The sequence below is a fragment of the Neodiprion fabricii genome, chromosome 2 (assembly GCF_021155785.1).
Source record: "Neodiprion fabricii isolate iyNeoFabr1 chromosome 2, iyNeoFabr1.1, whole genome shotgun sequence".
NCBI classification, from domain to species: Eukaryota; Metazoa; Arthropoda; class Insecta; order Hymenoptera; family Diprionidae; genus Neodiprion; species Neodiprion fabricii.
In genome coordinates this window covers 19,257,343-19,275,333 of record NC_060240.1, presented here as the reverse complement: position 1 = coordinate 19,275,333, position 17,991 = coordinate 19,257,343, and the positions used below count along the sequence as shown (strand labels likewise).

The following is a 17,991-nucleotide window of genomic DNA, read 5'->3' as shown; positions in this document are numbered from 1 at the left end:
CTTCTCCTCGGGGAGGAGTAATGTTACAACAGGTGAAATCACCCGTTTTGCCCCCTTTTTAACGATGTGGTAGTTACCATCGATAAAAAATATGTAAGCCCTCACGGACAAAAAATCCCAAATTGGGTGTAAATTCGGACCCCTAACTTTTTTATTATAGGAAATTAGCATTATCTATGAGTTGGGGTTACGAATTTATACCCAAGTGGTGTTTTTTTCCGTGAGGGAGGGCTCTCACATGTTATGAAACGAACGAAAGTTGCCGCGTCAACCAACATTATTGTAAAAAACAGTCCTGTTTCGAACTATAAACTGTAAGCACGCATTTTTCCATGAAAGCATTTCTCCAAAAGTTTTATTTAGCTGCGTGATAATTCGCTGAATAAACTCATGAACCTCATTATTTATTCTGTGACGCCCAGTCCGTTACAATATATTACATCTTCTCTTCATTCAAATGTTACTCTCAGCTATTTTAGCTTTTGCATGAAATTGAGCAAGATTACGCGATGGTATATTTTGTATACTACTTGTCTTTTCGCTTGCTTGAACATTGTCAACTTTTTCGCGTATAGCAACTTGATCAACGTGCTGTTTATCTGTAACATCAGAAAGCCTTTCAATGAAATACATGACAGGTGCGATTCTTTTCTTTATTTTATTTTCCGATCAGGGTGCAGCATTTTAAATTTTTCGCCCGTACTGATTCTCCATCTTTGAATTCAGACATTCTCTTCCCCTTTTATTTGGAATTTGACTCTCTTGTTTGTCTGACACTTTCTGTTTGTCCTCCGAAGTAATAATGTGAATTGAGTTCTTTCTCTAATATTAATTTTGCAAGCGTTTCTACTACTGTGTCAAAGCTTTGATTACCTTGAGAACTTTTGCAGTACTTCGCAAGGTGGCCTTCTTCTTCCCACAATAAACAAGTTTTTCATCCGAGAAGTGTATCTAATATTCGGTTGTATCATACGGAATTTTTATATTATTCGGAATTTTTTCAACGTCTATGAGTTGCGCATAACTTCGTCGTCTGTAGCTTAGAATATACGTGTATCCTGGTGTGTTTATCCCTGCTTCAATGGAATTCATTTGTCATACGGGAACGATGTTCATTTTTTTCAGTTCTGTTTCTATTGTAGAATGAGGTATTACGAGACACTTATTTGATATAAAAATTCTTTTAGCTTCGGATACAAGTGTGCATATTATTAAAATAACTTCACCAACTTCAATTTGAGTACTTGCGTCGGTGAGTTTATTAGCGAGCTCATTGCCGGCTGGATAAAAACAAATTCTGCTGTGTGAAATTTGAGTGACATAAAGAATGTTAGCCGGACTTATCAAGCTGCCCAAAAAAACAACAGCGTATTCTTGAGCAGTTTAACCGTCGATAGCGTCTACAATTACAGCTTCTTGTTTTGTCAGAAAAGCACATTGAATGACTTTTCTTGAAAAAAAACCGTTTTGGTTATTGTTCAGTTGGGATGTCATTTCGATCTAGTGGTGTTCGGACGTCTCGTGTTCAGCGAATTGCATAAAAAAGGATAATTTTTTATATATATCTACTATGATAGCAGTCCACCGACTGTTGAACGGGAGCAGCTTTCGGGCGCGACACTACTGGCATAGCCGTGGCAAACGAGGCGCTGGTTGTCTATCGACCGATATCTTTGTTGTTTACCTTTTATCTTACACTCCCATGTAATATTCTCTGAATATATGTTGTTTAGAAAAGTAAAAATGAATATGCATTTATTAGATATAACAATTGTATCAGAATTGGTGGAGATTCACTAGCGCACTGAAACAGTCACTTTATATTTCACTTTATTCGCCTTTCACAAGTACGACTAAAATAAACTACGAATCAGTAAGTTTTACGTACTCGTGTGTACAAACATCACGAGAATTTTTAGTGCCGCAAAGATTTTGATAGAAAATGTCTGATTTTTTTTTGTGAAAGGTTCCAAACAGATAAAAGCAGAGCTTTCGGCAGAGTCTTTAAAGAAATTTACATAGAGTCACGGAGATTTTTGAAGAAATTTTCAGATTTTCGTAGAGAATTTTCTTGACCAGGATTTGTTTGTCACTAAACAACTATGTGAAGCAGTGTGCTTGGCTTGTATTGAAAATCTGGGAATATGAAGGGCTGAGCCTTAATGAGCAGTTAACAGTAATTGCTAGATTTGTGGCAAATCTGTTGTAATTTGCTGGATCTGGTGAACACGACTGTCGAGCGATAATATTCCAAGCTGCTTTTCAATTCACTCATAGTCATATACTCTTTTGAAAGAACGGTATATTCTCTGTTTTGCCCGATGAGACGAACTCAAACCGCTTTTTGAAACTTACTAATTTTGTGACATTATTCATATATGATCGATCGTAACAAAACCATGATTTTACACATTGAAATCGTGAACTACTTTAGGACTACTACATTATGTGGAGAAGCATTCGGCCAAATATCCTTGGTAAAGATCAGAACCCGCAAGTCGTTACTCATGTGAGTAGTATAGGGAGGCCGGTTCTGAGTACAAACCACCTTCTTTATCGACCGAGCCGCTCCGCGCAGCCCACCGAGGCGCTCCGTGCAGCCCAGACTCAAACCCTTTTCCGCTCAGCGTAGCCCAGACTCAAACCCTTTTTCGCGATGACGTCACAGTCTGCCGTACCGAACGTCAAAACCGTGCAACCTTACCGACAGTTGTATCGGTTGTAACGAACCATGTTGATCGCGTGGATCAACATCGAGTGTCACGCATCGATTTCTCGAAATAAGTCCGTCGAATCGATATTTCGACCCGCCAATCCCCACCCTCTCAATTTATTAGCGAGATCGACAGGTGAGACCGGAGCTCTGCCTCTTTCGTTCCGAGGTCGTCAACCGAGCAGGGTCTAATCAACAGCGTGTTCGTGGGTCATCCGTGAGGTCCCAACTCGTCCTGGCCAGGCAAATACAGAGACCCGAATCTCCTTCTAGTTCAAGGGCAAGGAACGTGACGAGATCGCCCAATTCGCCGATCAGCAGACCTCGGAACAAGGGAAAGAGCCAACGTGGGAAAGGCCGCCGATATCAGATAAGCACTCCTCATTCTTGTATGAACGAAATGGTTCCTGAGTGTTTGAATGCGAACGGGAAGGGTCATCTATCTCATGTATAAAAATCTTTAGTGTGTGAAGGAGTGTGTATGACGTTAGGGAATGCATGCGTGAATGGTTTATGTACAAAAAACAAGATATTTGTTCCTCATTCCAAAATAAATATATAAAACTTATAATTTTGTTGAATGCATGCGTGAATGGTTTATGTACAAAAAGTGTGTGACGCGAGGGAATGTATGCGTGAATGGTTTATGTACAAAGAACAAGATATTTGTTCCTCATTCCAAAATCAATATATAAAACTTATAATTTTGTTGAATGTATGTGTGAATGGTTTATGTACAAAAAACAAGATATTTGTTCCTCATTCCAAAATAAATATATAAAACTTATACGGTCGAAGGTCAAAATCCCGCGATGATGACACAGTCTGCCGTACCGAAGGTCTGTAGTGCTCGCCTGCCAACGGTAGAGGGCGCAACGAGGGGCGAGAACTTTTTTACCGTCCGCATTCTTCTCCCACGATAGAACTGCTGATGTGTAACATTAACCACTCCGAATTCCTTTCCCACGGTAGGACTGCTGATGTGTAACATCAACCACCTCACATTCCTTTCCCACGTTATCAACCACGCGACATTCCAAAATTAATGGTTCCGAGAATTGTTTTTCACTTACTCGGATGTCGGTTTGATATCCAAGGTCGACCGATAGTCGCGGTACATTCAAAGCCATGGATCTGCGGTGTTGGGTTACTATCGCTCTTGGAATGCTAAAAGGTGCGCGCGCATACACAAACATACGTATTTGATATCAGCCCCGTGACATTCCTTACCCTCCATCAAATTTCAAATTATGTGGTGGGGGAACGTTATATGAGCGAAAAGTGAAAACTTCATCGCCAGTCTGAAGCTGTTCTTCTTGCAAATGAGAAGTGCTCTGGAACAACAACGTGAATTGAAGAAACGACTAGAACTGCTCCTCAAGAATATTGGAGAAGTAAAACATCTGCTGAAAATCAGATCTGACCTCAATCAACTCACAAGAGATTTCGAGCACCTACAACTGGACCGTAACGATCATGGAGTTTTCAAAATTGAACGAAGTCGCTCGCCTGGAGACATTTCTGCCGTTGAAAAAGCTCTCGGACCTCGAAGTCTACTTCGAATACCGGGTCGGTGGCGTTCGTTCGGGTTAAAACGAAATTTGAAGACAAAATCGTTCTGGACTTGGATGACACTTTCACGATTTTTCTGCCCAACCGACTGACCAAGGCCCTCCACGAAAATAAAGATCTGTTCCAGAAGGTGACGACAGCCAGTAAGGAGATACGGTTGCATCTACGCTATCTTGGCGGACCGTACGGTCAACTTGAATTTGTATACGTATATTCTGAGTATCGCATTCAAATATCCAACGTTCTGTGTGAGTCTTACGTTCAATAAACAAAAAAAAAGATTGAAATTATGAATATTTTTTCATTTATCCATCTTGTATACCTTTAATCCTACGTACGTTTTGTACCTTGTAATTGTATCTAGAATTAAGTCTCAAAATCTAAGAAAATGCTACTCCGAACACCACTAAGCAACGACGGAGGGTTTCGAGCTGCGTCATGTAATGTGAACTCTACGAAGAGTATTTGGACGGGTTCAGACAAGACCAGAGTGCAAAGTCGGCCGATAGCTGCGGTACATTCAGAGCCAAGGATCTGCGGTGTTGGGTTACTATCGCTCTAGGAATGCAAAACATAACTCGGTTTGAGTGAGGAAGGTCGAATCTTACATAAGCTTCGTATTGAAAAAAAATTCTCTCTTAAGAGCTGAGGTAAAGGTATAAAATTATTTCATGAATATTCAAAAAAAAAAACAGTTTTATTGATTATAATTTTCAGAGTACGGTTGACAATTACTTCACAAAAATAGTACAACAATTCTATTCAACAGTATCATGACCAGGGTGATATATTCGCCAGGAATGCGGGACCGTTCTTGTAGACGCTTCTGCGCAGTAACACAAATCGTATACCCTCGCCATCCGGACAGTACGATGATTTTGTAGCCAATTCTGAAGTATGCAAATGTTTTGTGCCGCACAAATTGCATTGGGTATTGTGTGAAGGTCGCATCTTAGAGACACAGCTGAAGTTTCTTGCAAGGTTTGGAGCGACGGGCAGTCAAAGTCCAGCATATCGATGATTTGAACTTTCGGAACGATTTTGAGCAACCAATCTCGTTTTTCTTCTCCTTTTACGTGCACGGTTTGAGCTTTGTACAGCCTGTCTTGAATGGTCCACTCAACTTCCTCAAAAGGTATGGTTCCACAGCTCCCAGGTAAGCCGTGAAAATCGCGTTCTAACCAAGAATTTTGGCTTTTGTACTTGACGTCCAGTAAATTCCATTTGTAAGGTGGCTTGAAGAAAATCACTGATGGAGATGCTTCCGAGTAGATTGAAATTATAGTCAATTCTTTTAATGTGAAGTTATTGTTAAAAGGTCTACGAAAGCCTTGTATGTCAACGATAAGCTCCATCTTTGAACTGTGCGAGATGGTGGGAACGGGTCAGCTTTTATACCAACTTCTTCACCCCACCACTGAGCGGGTTGTATTCGACAATACGATCGTAAACAATTAAGCAGTACGCCGATGTTTCAGCGGGAAAGTTGGCTTTAGCTTCAAATTCAAGACGGATGTCGACAGGTCCGTACTTCAAAGATTCGTTTTGTGTTGAACAGTCGATAACGAATAAGGGTACGTCTCGAAGAAATTCACTTTTTGTCAGCTACGGCTCAGGGTTCTTGTCGTAGTAGGTAGCTTGGAAGTTTGCGTACATCTCGTACAGGAGCGCGTACAGATTACGACTCATGTTGAGGTTCAGGTTACCGTACGGATAAGATTGAGAGTTTAAAAATAGCTTGACGTGCGTGATATTGCAATGATCGAAATGACTTGCGTTCTTGTCGGTCTTGTTCTTTCTACTTGTTTGGAAACTCAAAATGACGTACCGAGGTTTTTCAAGCTGAGTGGAAGTTTTCACAGTCCAAACGTGTTTCGATGTTGTGGGAAGTAAGGGATATTCGTACAATTCCCAACTGCGGAAGCTCATCGAAATGGGCGGATCTCTCTGAATGAAATTTAGTAGGTCAACTTTTTTCTGATCCGTGAGTTTAAAATACGGTATTAGCCATTCCACTGCATTGATCGTGATTTTGAATTCCTCCTCCTGAGTCTGCATGATTGCGTTGACGTCAGTTTTTGATCTCGTCAAAATTAACTCATGTTTAGCGTTGACAACGATCTTGCGGTAGTCTTCAGCGAAACCTAATATCATGCTGAGCGGTATCGGTACGTCAAAGTTACCATCGGCATCGGTTAATTTTTTTTTCTCTTCTACATCGAGCCATCCAGCGTTCTCCATCAGCCAAGTCTGACCAGGGTGCGGGGAAGCGTAACCCTTCATGAGACTTGTCAAGCCAACGTTCTTGCTTCCATCAACCTCAACTGCGTTAAATTCGTAGCGAATTTCTTCAAACAGATCACAGATGGCGTTGTTTACGAGCTGTGTGTTCATAGTAGCTGTACCATCAGGTTTGAGGAGTCGTCCGTGGATATGTACTGAACTTTTGCTGGGTAATATGCATAAATCCTGATGCTGAACGTTAATTCGAATTTCATCGCTGTTGTTGAAAGTTGACGAGGCGTAAGGTTTGTGAGCGTGAATCTCGTGATGCGCAACGGATTCGTCAAAGACGACTGGTGTTTGAATGCTCAAGATTTCCTCCTCTGTGGTACGTAGCAGATGATGAAAAAGCAAAATCGGATTCTTATTTGTCAGAAATTCCTCTTCCAAAAGGTGTCAGTTTCAGACCCAGAGCTATCAGGAACTCCACGTTTCGAGGTGTTAGCGGTTCGGGAATTGATCGACGACTGACTTGATCGGGGCATGTCGACTTACTGATATACCCACTCTTTGGCAGTCTGTTATATACAATTCCCATCGTTTATTGCGATTTGATGTGTAGTCTTACAGTAATAACTTCTCCACGAAAATTAACCAGGTCTCCGTCTTGATTCACTAACCGGAGCTGAACGTGATCTATGGTCTTGACGGTGATCGGAAGGTAAACGACGTGCGACGGTACTTCCACGATCTTATATCCTGGTGAGACGGTCGGGAAAAACTCGTGAATAGTGTGTACTTTGTGTCCATTGACGTAGGCGCCCGTTGTAATGCTACACTCGACTCGCAACGCGTTGACCTTGAGTATAGTTACAGGCACGTCTGATTCGTGAGTTTTATCAACCTCCAATACACGTGGTGTAAATCCCAAAAGTTGAGCAATGGAATCATTCGGCTCAATGTTAATCGTGTGGTTGCATGTGATTTCGCTGCGTAATGTATTATTGTTGGGTTTGATGGCGAGCCTGATATCTGTATTTCTCAGCACGTTTTGAAGATACTTCTCTATGTCCTCGATCTCGTAGCTGCCGGTAGGTATGGTGATCACTTTGTCAGCTACGTAAATTTCATTGTGACCGACATCAACGTTGGGAATCGAATTGAAGGTTAACAATTCTACCAAGCCAAGAGCATAATTTTTATCACGAGCAAGTTCGATCGGTGGGAAATATTGTGCCTCGAGTATCGAAGAGGTTTCCGAAATCGTTAACGTTAACGAATCATCCATGACTGCGAGTGGTAGACTGACTTTGACGAATCACGTACAATGTTTACATAGCTCACCACTTAGAAATTTCAGACACAAGTGTCCGCATTCGCATGTATCATAATCCTGGTACCTCTCATGATTGTATTTGACGCTACCAACGCCGAGGTATTTTATGAGGTCTGAGGGTGGTTAAAGGTGGCCGAAACTGTCAAAGTAATCGATATTATTGTCGCGTTTCTTGTATGCAACCCAGTGTGTTCCCGGACCGTCTTTGTCGTCAAGGTTGATTATAGCTGACTCGTTTTTTCGTGGGCCGTTTTCGGGCATTTCGTTTCGCACGAAAACACCGCGGAAATGCGGAACCCTGAAGATTTTTGCATATTTCAACAAGTCCCAATCAGTCAAGGCTCGACGTGGTAGCATCGCATCTAGTTTTCTGAAAGATGGAGACCAAGACCTGTTTTGTACGGTTTCATATGAAGCCCTTTGCCCAACGCGATAGCTTCCATAGTTTTGTTGCGTCGTTTGCTTTCCTCCAATTCTCGTTTAGCCGCGCTCGCATCGTTCGCAGCTTTTGGTATACCTGCCGCACCACCGGCTAACGCACCCGCAGCGTTGATACCGGCAAAAATAAGAATCAGAAACGGTAGATAACCACCGACTTCCGAAGGTACTGGTAGGACGCGAGGTGTTCGCACTTTACATTGACCACCCGCTTTTTTAACGTTGTTCTCAGCTCCCTTCAGCGCAGATTCGATAGCTACTCCTGCATCGTTGCTTGGAACCATAGAACGTTTTGCAGCATTTACAATTTTTCTCAAGGTCACATTTTTTGACTTTCGAATTCCCATTTCGAGTTTTGATTTTACTTTCATTGTATTAGCTATTGCCCAAGCGGCTGCCTTTTCACCTATATTTGCGTCCTTTGCGAGAACCCGTTTCCAAGCTTTCTCAGCCAACACCCTATCAGCCTCGTTTCTAACTTCAAGGTTCTCACGATTTTTCGAATACGCTATATCGTGTTCCTTACACACTCCATCGAGAGGATTGATACCGGAATCGCTTCTCGCGAGTCTTTTTGTCAACTTGGTGCCAGGACCGCAGTGCTGGTAACCGGGAACATGCAACTCGATCGGAAGTTTGTTGATGATTTTATTCACCAGACCCTTGCCACGATGTTGCCGCCTGCTGCTGCTTCGTTTACCTCTGTACGCTATTATGTTCGTGCGTTGACTGAAGAAAAGTGCTTTAAAACGGGGTATTCATTGCAAATCCGATCAGTCATGTCCGAGATGCGGTTTGAAAAACAACCTACCAAGCTGCCCGTGATGAATTATGACAAACTTTCGGAGCAAAATGTCAAAAGGCACAAACGGCACGGTGAATTACTCCCGAATAGTGTACGTGCAATATTCTGTGGACCGTCGAATTGTGGTAAAACTAATGCGTTGCTCACACTTATAACCCATCCCAATGGACTCAGATTTGAAAATATTTACATCTACTCGAAATCTCTCAACCAACCTAAATACCAATTGTTGAAACAATTGTTGGACCATGTTGAGAATACGGAGTATTTTGCGTTTACCTAGCGTGAGCAAGTGATTCCACCGAAAGAAGCACGGCCCAACCCAATAATCATATTTGACGATGTAGCGTGCGAGAAGCAGGACAATATTAGAGCCTACTTTTGCATGAGTAGACATCACGACGTTGACTGTTTCTATCTCTGTCAGACGTACGCGCATATTCCCAAACATCTCGTGCGCGACAACGTAAACTTACTCGTGTTATTCAAACAAAACGATATGAACCTGAGACACGTATACAACGACCATGTGAACACCGATATGTCTTACACAGAGTTTGAAGATTTGTGTGCGGCATGCTGGAACGGTGACAAATACGGGTTTCCGGTGATCGACAAAGACAGTGAGCTCAACAAAGGACGATACAGGAGGAGATTTGATTCTTTTGTTAGCCTGAAAAAGCAATAAAATCTAGCGTTTTCGAGCGAGAGACGCAGTAGCGTTGCAGACTCAGTTGCGTTAACATGCAGAGCTCTGAAATTTCCAAGCAAAAAGATGTCCTACATCAGATCGCTCAAGCAAGTGCTGCGATCCGTCGAAAACACAGATTGCTCAAGTCGGGCAGGAAATCTACGACTCAGAAATTGAGTGACGTTTTCAAACCAGTAGTGACTCCGTTGCAAGAACTGGTGAATGTTACAAAAGATACCAAACCTGTCAAACAAGAGGTGGAAGAAATTGAAGAAGAAATAAAGCAGATGAAAAATGAAACGAAAAATAAAACTGTCTCGGAAATGGACGATTCCTTTGCTTCGGCGGGGAATGAAACAATCGTAGAAACACCGTTCGAGAAAATCGAGGACGAGTATTTTGCACTAATGAGAGATGCGAAGACAAAAGGCGAATTGGACAACGTGTACGGTGTGCGCAACCTCTCAAACGGACTAATGATTGGTGATTCGTTGATATCTTTTGAGAGTGACTACGTTCGTATTGGCGACACGCGTTACCCGAAAACGAAGGGTTTGCTGGAACTTTTGTGGAAAAAGAAGCCTGACGGTTCTTCTGTGAGCGCCGAAGATCGGAAAAATTTAAAAAACATAATCCTTGCAACGAACGCGCATGAGAAATATTATTTATCCGATGAGGCTGTTCGAAACGATAACAGTTACAAATTTAGAAATGTCGTTGCAGAATTAATGGATTATTTTCCATCACCTCGCCGAAAGGGTAAAGGTCTACTTCCGCAAGCTATGATCACTCGACAAGGTGTTGAAACGGAATACGTCTTCTGGGATGATCCAAACGAGTTAGTGGAGCGTCTTCGTTTGCTCCTGGCATCTCAGGCAGCAAAAAATCCGAGTCACAATAACGAAATAATCTCCATTATCGAAGAGCTACGCAAAGCAGGAATCATTTATTAAGCAGCTCCCGTCATTTTTGCATTCATTACCGAGATGAGCGTCGATGTGTTTGGACGTCAGCTGAATAAAAACACGACCACGAGCACTCGCGGTCCTCCGGGTGTCGGGTTTCAAATGACAGCGGATGGGCATGACCATATACGGAACAAGAGACTGTGCAACGTCGCAGATCCCGCAGAGCCGAACAATGCTGTAACTTTAAAAACCTTGAGACGAAAATTCAACGTGCTGCAAAAACAAATCGACAACCTCGATCAAATGATCAAAGCTTCGGAGATCACCACAAAGAAAGCCTTGGATACCTTCTACACAGACTTTAAAACAGACGGAGACTTGTCGATTCGAAACGCGGAAATCATTTCCAAATTGGACACCAAACTAATAGCGTTTGAATATGAACGAGAAAAAGGAAGCACTGGTGACGGAACTGCAAAAGCCTGCACACCGAAATCACCCGCGTCGACGTGTAGACGTGCGCGGCATCGACGAGACCTGGCAGGCGGATCTTGTTGATATGACGTCGTACGCTGGACAAAACAAAGGTGACAAGTATATGCTCACAGTCATTGATATCTTTTCAAGGTATGCGTGGGCTATACCGATAAAGAGCAAGTCTGGAGATGATGTTACGAAGGCAATGAAATCTGTGCTTGTCCAAGGACGGGTACCGAAAAATTTACACTTTGACAGAGGAACGGAATTTTACAACTCGAAATTCGAATCGCTTATGACACGCTACGGAATCAAACTTCACTCCACGTACAGTAATTTGAAGGCTCCGATCTGTGAACGTTTCAATCGCACGCTGAAAGGTGAAATGTGGACACGGTTCAGCACGCAAGGAAGCTACAAGTGGCTCGATATCTTATCCGATTTGGTTTCGGCTTACAACAACACCAAACACCGAACCATAAGAATGGAACCGTTGGATGTCACCGTTGCAAACGAGAGGCTGTTATTACGTCAGGCGTACGGAGGGCTTCGAGCGATACCTACCGTATCGGCAAAATTCAAATCTGGCGACAAAGTTCAAATCAGCAAATTCAAAAATGTCTTCGAGAAAGGTTACACTTCCAATTGGACGACTGAAATATTCACGATAAGTCGAGTGGAAAATACTCATCCTGTGACGTACAAGCTCAAAGACTACGGAGATCAACCCATTGCTGGTGGTTTCTACGAACAACAGCTCCTTAAGGTTAAACATCCGGATGTCTATCTGGTGGAGAAGGTGCTCAAGAAGCGTGGAAGGAGAATATACGTTAAATGGTTAGGTTTTGACAATACACGCAACAGTTGGATAAACGAATCGGATACGTAACATTTGAATAAATGAATTCTTTGTTAAAACGTATGTCCCTCTTTATTTCATATCCGACACACAACAAGTATGCGTCTTTATTTTTTAGACAATCGACAGACATGGTACAGTTATAAATTACAAAGCTATGGTGTAGGCTTGTAGCCCCACGGAAGCGTGTCGGTTGTATTTTGAAACACGATCCGCTTGTCGTCATTCCAGCTCTGTGCTACTTTCTGCTGTTCTACGGTGTATACCTCGTGCTTTCGACTCAATATCAAATGCTGATTTAGGGATAGATTTTCACGGTTCAAAACACATTCCAAATTATCGTTGAAAGTTATTTTTCTCAACGCTGATCCTTTGACACCTTTGGCACGTTTATTGTCTCTCTCATCTCCCAAGACTCGGAATGCGTACAACTTAGCTCTTAATCCTACAAATTCCAGCATTACTTTTCCATTGTTCTCATCTTTCATCAAGCCGAGAACTTTTTTGTTTGCTCGAGGTATTCCGTAAACGTTGTCAAGCGGATAATCAGACGTAACGAATTTGTGCAAGTCCTCCTTCACGTGTTCGTATATGTCCGGGACGGTAAAATTGTAAATCAAACTGTCGGTATCCGTGTACATTAATTTTGCTCGGTTGCCGAATTTCTGCTCAATGTAATTGTAATGAAATTCGTAGATATATGTTTTAGCCAGATCCATGATGGAGAAACCTGCATACAATGGTTGATTTAACTTGACTTTCGTCTTACTCATTTCAACGACAATTATATCTTTGCCGAAAACGGTGCAGCTGTGAAAATTGGGTTTGGCTATGGTAGCTCTAGCACCGTATCTTCCATCCCATTTCGTGATCAGCCTGACATCTCTATACTTCCTAACATTTTCCATTGTTTTGCCAAAAACTGCGTTGTTCATCAGTTTGTAAAAATTTTTCTCGAATTCGTTCTGAGATTTTTTGCGCATATCGGTATTCAAATCTATGTATTTTTTGAGCCACGGGATTTGTCTGAATTTGAGAACTCTGTGTATTTTGAGTAATTTTGAGCTTAATTGTTAGCCTTGTTTCAAAACCCTAGAGTGAACAACGTCGTTTTTCTTGGAAAGTAGCGTGGGCGTCAATTTCGGTTTCTTACTATTCGAGATCGGAGGTATGTAGTGCTCCGGACACAGTGGTAAATCCTTATGAATTTCATGCAGTTCCTCAGGATATTCCAAATCCACCTCCAGTATGTAACCAAACTCCGCATCGTCTGAGATGGTAAGAACGTCGCATTGTCCGAAGTCTGATGACCATTTGAAGGAACTGTATGGCAAAGCAAAGCTCATAGCAGCACCGTACAAATTATTAACGTCAAAGTACATGAGATAAGATTCTTCGACCTCAGGATCGAATTCCTCTCCCATATATCTATTGTTGGCCTTTGCGTATTTATTCGAACACTGTGACTCACCACCTCGAATACCCTTTTCGATAAACATAACCATGTCTATGTCGGTGAGAAGCTCGAGTTCGATGCCTGTACATTTTAACATTGCATCAAACGACAGACCGGGCGCTGTGTAGTAATGTAACGGGTCCAGTTTGTACGTCGTCCAACAGCTCTGTCGAAAGTTTTGAAAAACGTCGGCTAGTGAAAAATCGTCCGTCTGTAAATACAAGTCCAAATACTCTCCCAAAGTTCGAACGTTAAAAGTTTGCCAAACTTTACATGCATGTGCATAGTCGTCGTCTGATATATCCCGATCGTCTAATTTTGAGTAAAATTGTTGTTTGGATGGTAGCCGTATGTCCTCGAGCTTCTCCCAACTGTCTATGTATTCGTACGGGAACACTCCTTTTCTGGTCAATAACTGAAATCTATTTGAGCTACGATAACATTTTCGTGTGATTGATTTCTAATCATCACCGAGATACGTTGCTAATTTCTCAAGACTACTGGGCATGAAACGGTACGAATCTACGAATCTGAACTTTATATCCGTTCCCTTAACGAATTTTGTAAAAGAAATGTACTTTTCTTTGTTTACGGGGAGAAGCTCAATTCTGCCCTCAAACGATATAGCCAGTGCTTTGATCAGAAAATGTGAATCGTAACCCGACAGATTATGGAATATCACTGAGATAGCGTACGAATTTTGGCAATTTAGATTGCAACCTCGGTGAGCAGCACCACGGTACTTTCCCGTGAAATGGCAGTGAACACGATGTTTCACATCTGCGAGTGTAAACGGTTTTTCACAAATGTGACACACTGTTGCTGAGTGAAATTCGTTGATTTGATTGAAATTTAGTGGTTCCATCGGTACAACAGTCTTGTAGTATTCCTCTAACGAATGTGCCTATTCCGCTAACTCTTTCACAAACCATTGAACGCAAGTCTCTCCACGATTAATTCAGAATTTTGAAAGTGAATCGTCAAACGCGCAATGCAGATAGTAAGCTATACTATACGGAAGATGCTTCTGATAAATTGTTCTATTTTCCCCAAAACTTTCATGTGTGGGTTGTAGTAAACATTTGAGATCCGCGTAAATGCAGAATGGAACGGTTTCTTTGTGCTTGAAATTTTTGAATTTGAGTATTTTTTCCTCATCTGTAGGTAGAATAACTTTGGTTTTGTTTTAATTCATGCAATCAACTCGGTGCTTCGACAAACATCTTTCGAAATTAAAATGAGACAGACACCTATCGCACAACCACGTCTGATGTGAGCGTTTGGAAATTCGAGAACTCGTTAATCGAGACAGATTTCGAATCCATGCAAAATGATGTGTCACATTGTTTTCAACATTTTCCATACTATCATCGTCATCGTCGTTTTCAGACTCTATTACTAAAAGATGGATTGTAGGCTTATCAGACTTGTTTCGACTCAAATAAATGAGTACGATTTCACTACGCTTTCATTTTTACGCACTATCTATACCATACACGTTAATTGAGAGTTTGTTAAGTTTCTCAAATTTTGGAATCTGGTCTCAAGACATTGAAAAATGCAAACCGTCGTATTTTAGCACTGAGCTGAAATGCGGATATGAAGTAATTTTACTGGGATTGTAGTTGTCGGCTGGGAACAGAGCTGCGGTGACCGACCAGAGGAAGCAATACGCGTCTCTGTTGCGGATGTTGACGACAGGCTTCTTATCTTGAATATCTTTGGGTAGTGGTGTGTATGTGAACACACCGCCTCGTAGTGGTACGTACTTCTTGATATTTACAGTCAAATTGATTATTTCAGTCAGCGACCAGCCTGAATCCTTTTCCTGGAAATCTTTTACCTTTTTCAACAAACGCTCCGTCGCGTTCTCGATGAACCATTCGTTGATATCCGTTGTCTGGAGGATGATTTCATTTCTCGTATTAAAAAATTTGATCTCTTCCAACGTGCGATCATCTTTTCTAAGTTCAAATTTACAAGCCAGGATAACGTTGGCTTTCAAGCTCCTGTCTTTCTTTAGAGCTTTTTTCAGTCTCGTCACAGCTAGTACCTTTGCGTCTTCTAGAAATCTCTCCACATCTTTATGCTTCAAATTGGCGATGAATCCAGTTCGAATTCTCCGCTCGAAAGGTGATTCCAAATCTTCCCACCGTACTCGATCGCTTCTTCGTCGGCTTTGTAATCCGTCACCCACTTTTTGCAATTGTTGAAATTTGACTGCCAACGATTTCAGAATTCTGATTGTGGTCAAAATTTTTGTCTTCTTCCCGATCGTTGATGCGTTGTTGCGTAAGATTTTGTTCAAAAGCCTGATATTTTGGGTTCCGAATCGAATCCATTTTGCAATCTCTGCCGGTGACGATTTATCAGATAAAATCTCGAACGCCGATTCCATAATATCGATTAATCTCAAACACTTCGCGGATTCCATTTTGAGCTTCTCCCTTACGTATACTTGACAGGTTGTGACTTAATGATCGTTTGCTGTGATGAGCGTCCTTTTTATAGGGCAGCTGTGCGTATGCGCGCGCACCTTATGGCATTCCCAGGGTGATAGTAACCCTACACCGCAGATCCATGGCTTTGAATGTACCGCGACTATCGGTCGACCTTGGATATCAAACCGACATCCGAGTAAATGAAAAACAATTCTCGGAATCGTCCGACGAGTTTTGACGGTGAGCGGCATGCGGTCAAAGGATTTCAGACAGAACAATGCGTTCGACAAGTTTCGACTTGACGGCGAGCGGCATGCGGTCAAAGAATTTCAGACAAAACAATGCGTTCGACAAGTTCCGACTTGACAGTGAGCGGCATGTGGTCAAAGGATTTCGGTGCGACGTTGAATTTAGAACAAACAATTCTCGGAACTATTAATTTTGGAATGTCACTTGGTTGATAACGTGGGAAAGGAATGTGGGGTGGTTGATATTACACATCAGCAGTCCTACCGTGGGAAAGGAATTCGGAGTGGTTAATGTTACACATCAGCAGTCATATCGTGGGAAAAGAATGCGGACGGTAAAAAAGTTCTCGCCCGTCGTTGCGCCCTCTAACGTCGGTAGGCGAGCACTACAGACCTTCGGTACGGCAGACTGTGACTTCATCGCGGGATTTTGACCTTCGACCGATACAACTGTCGGTAAGGTTGCACGGTTTTGACCTTCGGTACGGCAGACTCTGACGTCATCGCGAAAAAGGGTTTGAGTCTGGGCTACGCGGAGCGGAAAAAGGTTTGAGTCTGGGCTGCGCGGAGCGTCTCGGTGGGCTGCGCGGAGCGGCTCGGTCGGTAAAGAAGGTGGTTAATACTCAGAACCGGCCTATACTACTCATGTGGTATTAAGTGCCTCCGAATCGGCTTTCCGGTGCATGATTGTGTGTGTGTTTCGCCGCGATAGGAAGAGCGAATGCATGCTCTATTTATACTTCCATCAGAATCTGATGATACCAGCAAGGATTAGGAAACAGGGAAGGTAAGATATTGTTTATTGACTTGCGCCTATTAGGTTCGCTCGTATTAGTGCATTTAGGCCATATTGGATATGGCGACGTGCAATGTATAATAGAAAGTTAATTGACTTCGTTTCAGGTCGTCAATACAAGTAGCGAGTATAGTATTAACGCAAATATACATGATCAAGTGAGTCTATGTTATTAGAATGCACGATCTCAAAATGGAACACACTTTCCAATACGTAATTTGGAAAATAAACATATTGATATACAATATTTCAATTACTCGAATTATACTGAAAAATAATATGCACAAAATACATGAGAACGAATTATAGAGGGAAAAAAACAATAGCTCGAATCGTGCTATCAGTTTCATCGTGTAAAGTCAATCCTTCTGAAATGGCATGCAGAAAAAACAACTCAGAGAAGGAAACATCATTTGTAAGTTCTCAGCTAATGAAATCATATACTGAACTTCGGAAAAAAGTGTGTATTCCTGCGTGCGCGCAAGTGTATGTCGAAAGCTTTTCAGAAGCCTTCCATCAGAATATTGCGAATACTTTAAATGGGTTTAATGTGCCCAATGCGCTCGATATCGTTACATTACACAGCTGCAAACGTGCAATCATCTCTTTTACCGGCCGTCAATATGTTCGTTTCTGTGCATGCATATTCTCAGCCTTATTGCAATATTTCGCGCTGATGTCACCGAGGTGTAAGACCGTTCTGTTGGCGCGAAATTACCAAGGAGATTTAGGACGCTCTTTTCGCGTAAAAAAAATTGATATTTTGAAGATTCTGCTGTTACTCCTTTCAAAAATGTTAGAAAATTTAAAAATGCATAATTATATTTGATAAAAAATAACTGAATATTTTACGAGAATTCCATGAATACATGAAGAGTACAGAATTAAATTCCATGGGATCTCACGGACTTTGTCAGGCTCAAAAAAAATCTTAGAACCCTGCGGAATGTTGTATGATTCAAGAAAACTCAAACACTCATGTATACCGGACTTACAGATCAAAATCCTCAAAAAGTCTGTCACAACCT

At 41.9% G+C, this 17,991-nt stretch overlaps 1 protein-coding gene across 1 annotated transcript in view; it reads right to left on the bottom strand.

The window, feature by feature from the left end:
* LOC124175102 (sodium-dependent neutral amino acid transporter B(0)AT3) overlaps positions 1 to 17,991 on the bottom strand; it is a 554,844-nt gene that overhangs the window by 137,108 nt on the left and 399,745 nt on the right. The window lies entirely within an intron of this gene.